Source organism: Marmota monax, unplaced genomic scaffold (genome assembly GCF_021218885.2).
Source record: "Marmota monax isolate L192 unplaced genomic scaffold, Marmota_monax_Labrador192_F-V1.1 WCK01_AAM20220418_F8-fsc00006, whole genome shotgun sequence".
NCBI classification, from domain to species: domain Eukaryota; kingdom Metazoa; phylum Chordata; class Mammalia; order Rodentia; family Sciuridae; genus Marmota; species Marmota monax.
The window spans coordinates 32282070-32290346 of record NW_026693712.1 but is presented as its reverse complement, the minus strand read 5'-3'; the positions used below and the strand labels follow the sequence as shown (position 1 = coordinate 32290346).

Here is an 8277-nt window from a genome sequence, read left to right as displayed (position 1 = left end):
TAGTATCATATTATTATATTTATCTGTTTGCAGTTTTAGTGACTCAAAATGTAGCTATGATCCCCCATAATTAAAGCAGTAATAATTTCATAAATATTTTTGATTTTTTTTTAGTTGTAGATGGACACAATACCTTTATTTATTTTTATGTGGTACTGAGGATCAAACCCAGTGCCTCACACTTACAAGGCAATCGCTTTACCACTGAGCTACAGCTCCAGCCCAAATATTGTTTTTAGTACTAGGTGGTCATTTCACTTGTTCATACATATTTTATTTGAGTATGACTACTGAGATTCCAACAGCAGTTGCTCTTTGCAAAAATGTATTCATGAAGAAAAATAGTCAGTATCCTATCTAAAAATCTGAGGTATTCACTGATGATTGAATTTAAATGCATTTATATGAAAGACATGAGGCCATATAGAGAATGTCCATCTTTTGTGTGGACTACTAGAGGTAAGTAATCATCATAATTTGCCAAGAACTGTTCTGTTTAAGCATTCAAAGGCTAGTGCCAGTAGCTTCTCAGTTTCAAAGAAATCACAAGAGCTGATCAGTGTACATTCGTCAAAGTATGTTTATTACAAAGGGAAAATACAAGTATCTAAATGATATTTTAACTACATTTTCATCAACATTATAGCCTACTTACATAATATTAGTAATCTACACACTACTCTCTAGTGTGCCAGAATTTAAAAGAACTGAAAACAATCTCTAAATTGTATACTAAGAATTACTTCAGGTGTTGAAATACCACACCATAACAAATAAAATGTATAATTTTTATATTTTACATCAATTTAAAATAAATTTAATTTAATTTGAAAAAGAGTTTTATTCACAGTTGTTTTTAAAGTACATTTCTTTCAACCAATGTATTTGGTTTAAAGAAAGAAATTGCCACTTTACAAAAAAGATGTAATATCCTATCATATGATTCTGTTTTGCTGAACTACTCTCTCCAAGCCTAGGATAAATCAATACTTCTCAATTTATTTTCAACTTTAAAGCTTTTGCAATGAATACTACACAACAGTGCAAACCAGGGAGAAGCAAACTTCTAAAGTTTTTTTTTTTTTTTTTTTTTTTTTTAATTTGGAGTTTAGAGAAGGGGAATATGATACAGATTTAACTCTGAAGAAACAAGAAGGCTTTTTTATATCACATACACAAAAGACTATCTGACACAGACTGCTGAACATAACTTCTTAACAGTGTCTACAAACTTTTATAAGATTATAAATTTCCAAAAATTTGCCAATACTCAGCATTATTTTCTAATTTTTGCTCCTGACCAAGTTCAATTTCCACGACATAATGAATTTCAATAAAACCTCTGGGCATGTCTTAGAAGAGTTTCAAAATGACAGGAAAAAAGAAATGTCAGCAAGCAAAAAGTTTAAATATGAACTTGCCTTTTACTTTGGGAATAGGATACAGTGCAAAGATAAGTGACCTATTTTCAAAAACTTCTCGTACTGAAAATTATTTTAGAAAATTCAATTCTGATTGTTGAAACAATTAGAACATTGTCTCAGCTATCTTTGATGATAACACACATCACAAAAATGCTATATGACATTTTAGTAAAGCCCAAATAAAAATTCAATATTTAAAATACTCATTATACAAAATACTTGATTTAAAGCAATTAATTTTGCTATGCAACCAAGGTAATTTACATACCTGTTATTGCAGAATCCAGGTGTGTTAATTTTTTTCTGTGGCACTGTTTACCTTGTAGTTCTGCTGATGAAGCCTTCAGCATTCTGTTCCTACTCTATTAATCTCACCCATTCATCTAACTAGCCTCCTCCAATGTCTGAAACTATCTCCGTCTCTACTTCCCTACCACATTGAGTGAAAAGTTCTGAAATTCTGACGTGATTGCCTTAGAATTTTGCATAGCTCTGTAAATATATACATATGAATATTATCATCCAACACTACTACTGCTAACAATAATAATATTGTGTACTTTATACATTCAGGCACTATGTTAAATACTTACATTTATTACTTCAATTAGAAATTACCTCAGGATTCGTTTTACTATGTGGTCTGTTTTACATATGAAGAAAACAAGCTTAGTTACTTGCCTTAATGTTTGGATTGGAAGCTAAAAATCAATTAATATGTTAGACTCCAAAAAAATATGTGCGGTTATATACATGTAGGGATTGAACTCAGGGGCAGTTGGCCACTGAGCCACCTCCCAGCCCAATTTTTTTTATTTTATTTAGAAACAGGGTTTCACTGAGTTGCTTAGCACCCCACTTTTGCTGAGGCTGGCTTTGAGCTTGCCATCCTTCTGCCTTAGCCTCCTGAGTCGCTGGAATTATAGATGTGTGCCACCAAGCCAGGCTTCTTTATAGTTTCTTAACCAAAGAAAGCATTCAGTATGTTTCTATGGACAATTTTAAATGGGCCATTTTTGAGAAATTAGAAAATTTAAGGTAAACCAAATAAGAGTACAATTTTATCTATACGTCAACCTCAGAGACCTCAGAAGCTTTTCAAATCTTTCTCTTAAGTTTTATAGGGACTAGTACTGGGAAATTCCTCAGTCTCCCTAGATCACATATAATTTAATCATAAGTAGATGTTCATTTCTATGTACACACATATTTTATATACATATGTATCCAATAAAATTAGAACAACAATTAAGTAGGTAGATTAGGTAGACTGGTAAGTAGATGATATATAATGGACAGATAGAAAAGATAGTTCAGAAGTTTATGCCCTATGTACGTAATGAATCCCTGACTCCAATAAACAAAAACAAAACAAAAAAATGTGATGTTCATTTTGTAAACACTTAAATCACAGGAAAATGGAAAATTTGCCTAGGGTACTGGTTTATTTTCTGTCCTTAACCAAGAAAAACAATTGAATTTAATTCATTTGTATTCAGCAGGAAAAAAATACATATTTATGTGCACAAATAAAATGCATAACATACTTTCTTAGGTGAAACTAATGTCTACTTTCTGAAAGAAGAGTAATTTGAGTTCTAGATTTTTATTACCGAAGTATTTCTAAAGCAGCTTATTGATTCTCCACTCATTTTTTTTCTGTCAAATTTTATTTACTTTCATAATGTCATTCTTATGCTGGAATGTGAATGATTACAAATTTTACGTATTTTGTTGCCCTTTGTGCTTTCCACATATGCTCAATATTAACTTCCTTTTTCAAAGGCATCTCCTTTTGCAATACTGGCGAGACACTGAGTTTCCGCCAGACTACTAGTGCTGCATTCGCTTTTTGTGTCCACATGCTCTCAGAACATCCCCTCCCAATGATCTTCATATTCACCTCTTGGTCATTTTCATTCTCTTTGTGTGCTTGTCGCTCTCCCAGGAGTCTTCTACTACTTTACACTCTTTCCCTCTACTAGCTAGTTTTTCTTCGAGGACACTTATTTCCTATCTGTGTGAAATCTAGCTATCCTAAAGCAATTTCTAATTCCTTACAAAACTGAAATCCATTCTCTGTGCCTCAAGCTAAGATTTAACTTTTATGTTCCTCTGCGCCTGTGCCTAAAGGAGGCACTAGCAGCTTAATGAACTCTGACCTAATTTTAAGAATGGCTCATGTGACAGAGAAAATGGATTGTGCTTGCAGGAGACTCTTCTCTGATATAAAATAAAACTAAGTGTGAGAGACTCATTGATTTCAAAGCACGGCTACAAAAAGTGAAGAGTATGCTGCTTGGTACGGTTTCTCTTGACTGGGGAACTAGGCTGATCATAAACCATCATAAACAAATTTTAGTACTTACTCTCAAAGACGCAGAAGGTCCAACACCACCTCTCAGAGGGAAAGAACAAAATGGTTATCACATCTTCTTTCCACTTAATCCTTTTTTCAGTTTCATAACTTACACTTTAATCATGCTTCATATATCACTGATATATACCTAGTGAGATTAGAAACACAATTACAAAGATAGTCATCAGACATACTCTTTCTGCTATTTTTCCTGAAACATAACAATATATAAAAACTTTACCTGGACAGAAATATATGTAAGAAGTCACTTCCACATTCTAGCTGGGTCTTTATTTAGGATAAATGTTAATAGACACTTTTGAGAATTCCCAGGAGTAATTAATCTAGTTAAAATAAAAATCATATGCAAAATAATAAAGTTTGTATATATTTAAAGTGTTATTGGTTTGGTATAGTATATTAATCTTGTTACCTTTAATATTTAATGTTGCAAATTAATGTAAATCACAAAGAGTTATAAGGTACAACTCTAGATTTTTGCTCCTGAACTTGCATGAAACTCATTACATTGTACTTAGTACCATGTTATGCAGTTGAAATAGAAAAAAAAAAAAAAGTTGTCAACAATTCAATACCAATTATAAGTTGGCATTTAATAACCCCTCTAGGCTTTTGTTTAATTCCATTTAACCCATATTCCCATAGCCTCATATGAGATTAATCTAATTCATCAAACTAGTTTTTTTATCATATTAAACACTGATAGCAATGAAAATATTATAATAAAGAACTTTGTATAGCCTCCTGGGATGTAACCTATTCTGCATGATTTACAATGTCTGAGTGACTTCTTTGGTTGCTCTATCATTGCTCCTCTTTAAACTAGATTTTGTACCTGTATTTTGCAGATATTTACTCATGCTGGCTATTTACACATATGCTACAGTGAAACATCTGTGTCCTTCAGATAGATTCCTATAGCATTAACAGAGAATTGTCTGCCTTTAGGTTTGAAAGGCTTGTCTGATGGCATCATAATCACCTTTTCTTGGCTACAGGGTTCAGGGGATACTCTGTCATATCACTGAAGAATCATAAAGCTATATTATAACACATGCTTTCTGAGACTACATCAGTCATTTTTCAGCCTATCAAGAGCGATGCCATAAAAAGGGACATTCTGAATTTTTATTAGTAAAAAATATTATTCACATAAACTTCAACTTGAAAACTGGAAATCATGACATCTACTTGCCTCATAGTTTTGTAAATATAGTTATCTAAATATTTCTGGGTTTTCATTTAAAAAACTGGATAAGGAAACAGTAAAGTATGCAGTGAAAAATTCTTTAAACATGTTTCAAAAAGCATCTTTTTTTGAAGAATGTGTAGTACACAGAAGACTGTTTGATGGAACCATAGGAATAGGGTTCTTACTCTGATTATTGGGTAGGATTATGGATATTTTAATCACATAGAAAGTACATATAATTATTAGATTATATTGTGATTTAGCATAGTATTCTGACATCCCAAACATATACTTCTCTAAATACTAAAACTACCAATAAAGCAGAATTTATAACCCAGAGTGAGAAAAGGCCACTGCAATGAGTTCTCAAAATTCCTATCCCATTTTATCATATAAATTTATTTAACATTTTTTCTCTCTTATTCCATGCCTTGGGTTTCTAACAATACTGACATCCTAGGAGGTTTCTAGACAAGTCCCAGGAAGATTAGTAAATAAATGTATTTTCTGAATTTAGCATTCTCATTCAGAAAAACTGCACATTGACTGTCTATTTTCATGACATGGATTATTAAATCTTTATATTACATAACTGAAAACTGAAGACTTTTAAATGTTCTAAGCCATGGTTTGCCAATGTACTTCTGTCTTTTGTTACATGTCTTACTTTAAGTAGCATTTGAATATGATGCCAGCAAATGATGGAGGAGATACATGGTATAAAATAAAATGTGCAATGGTTTATGTATTTCTTTTCCTGTATCCATTCATTTTATAAAATTTATTTTTTATGATTGATATGTTCATAAAATATTTTTCTCAGAAAGATAGATAAAAGATAAAAGAAAGTTCAAACTTATGAGATGAGGACAAGTAAATCAAGATTAAGTATATCAACAAAAGCCTGAACCTGAATTAGATTTCAACAATTTTGATTTAGTACTTTCTTCAATTAACCCAGTAACTTATAAGAAGTGCTAAATAAAATAGCAAAAATAAGAAGTACAGTATGATAAAAATAAGTTTTCCAAAATTTATATGATAGGACTTGCTTGTTTCATGATTGTTTGATAATATATAAAGTTAATGCTCCATTGTCAATGGCTATATCATCCTGAACTATAGAAAGAAAGATTCATGTTCCTTTATATAGTATAGTCTGGCTAAAATAATGAGTTAGCAGAGAGCTAGTGAGATATTCATTTTCAAAAGAGGTTGCCTTCATAGTTTAATTCTTATTTAAATAATGTCATTGCTGTATGTGACTTGATTGCAAAATTGCTTGAAGTTAAATAATGGTATCCATTAAGATGCCCCTGAGAAAATCTGGAATACTCTCAGTTGGATTTTAGGTATAACATTATTTTTCAAAAGGACATTTATTCTTTCTAGTCTTCTGAAATAAAATGAAGCACCATTATATTTACTAAGTGATACATCTATGGAATGGTATGATATAAAAAAAGACAACACAAGTTATTTGAAAGCTTCCTTCAGGGACTCATTTGAAGATTTTAATGCAGCTGAATGTTTACAAAATATCCTGAAGCATACTTTAAAAATAACCAGTATAATCAAACAGGCTGCAGTCATACCTGCGATGTTTGGGGATAGAGAAGTTCTAGTATTATTTAGTAATTTTCATAAATAATAAGGAAACAAGAGAATAAAATACGTTTAACATGTACAAGCTCTTGGGAAAAGAAAACCTCACACTGATGCTCATTTCAGATCATGGAAACATATGTGCAAAGGCAGTTGAGGATCAATGAATGAAAAACTTAAGAGCCAGGCTTCTCATAAAATAAAGGAACAAGAGAAGCAGTAAATAATGGACAGGGTGCCATAGGGTCACCAAGGAAGAATGAATTCTAATGGTTTTCAGCTTTTGTGTTAACCTGCAGGAGCTTTCCGGACAAACCTGATAGGACTAATGAGTGTCTAGTCTCTTGCATCCCTTGACATTTGAAGCATAGGGATTTTGATTTAACAGCGCCCAAAGTATCTCCATGTATTTTCCTAAAACACAATTGGTATTGCTGTTGACAAAGGAGCAGAGAGTGATTTTTGAGCATATTAAAGCAATTGTTCAAAAATTCTTTCTATATCACGAAATAAAAAAATATAATTTTAAATATAGTTTGAAGTTAATACAAGACTCATGTTAAAATTAAACCAGAAAATACAATTCCAGTTTAAAAAATATCTATTTATTGCTCTATTATCTATCCATTCATCCAGAAACTATCTTTCTGTCTCAGTCATTTTGAGGGCCCTTAACAAATTACCACACTGGCTAGATTAACACACATTTTTTTCATTATTATGCATTGTGGAGGTCCGAAATGATCATGCCAGCCTGAGCGGTTTCTCAATGGGGGCTCCATTCTTCATTACAGAGGCAGTGCTTCCTTTTTTTTTCTAAGAAAACCCCCCAAAACAGTGATTTTATAAGACAATTCATAAAAACTGTTAGTTTGTCAAAAAATTTTTCCTATTTTGGTTATAAATTCTTTAGAAAAGTCTGAAATTATCACCAATTCTTTCTAAGTCATTACACAAAATATATTGTCATTTTTCTTAAGGTCAGTATGAGATAACCTAGAACAGTAGCTATTAAATGACAGCACAAAATGGTCATATAATAAATGAGACCTGGTTTATCACCAGCATTTACAAAACCAGACCCAGTGAAAGAATTAGGTCTGGGGACACTGCATGGTCTTTGTAGTGAATGTTTAGCCTGTCCCGACATTACTAACTCAGAACAGCAAAAATATTACAGTACAGACAATGCTTTATACCTGAATCATCACATAAAAGGGAGAAAGAGATTACTCATTTTATTTTTCTAAGGTCATTAATCCCATTAATGGAATCTATAACCTCATAACAAAATTAGAACCCAAATATCACACTGAGGATTAGGTTACAACATATGAATTCAATACATGGTTTTATCTATCCAAATATCTAAGAGACACACATATACACACAATCACATACAAACAAACAGACAGACAGACAGACAGACACACACACAATTCTCCTACAGACAATCTTCTACTTAAAAACTGAATTATATTTCCACTTCAGGAAGATGGGTCATTTCAGCTCCTCAAAATGATTTTAATCCTCAAGTTTACTTCTTACAAAAAGAGTCCTTAAATATTTTATGCAATCAAAGATCCAACTTAAATAACTATAATACATTTAAAGTGAGAAAAATTAAATACACTGAACACTGAAATTTACTCAATTTGCAAATAAATAGTAAATCA

The 8277-nt window shown here is 31.7% G+C and overlaps 1 pseudogene; it reads right to left on the bottom strand.

Annotated features, from left to right (window-relative positions):
• Nucleotides 1-7654: 7654 nt before the first annotated feature.
• On the bottom strand, nucleotides 7655-7781 carry LOC124103794 (small nucleolar RNA SNORA72; annotated as a pseudogene).
• Between the last annotated feature and the right edge of the window lie 496 nt (nucleotides 7782-8277).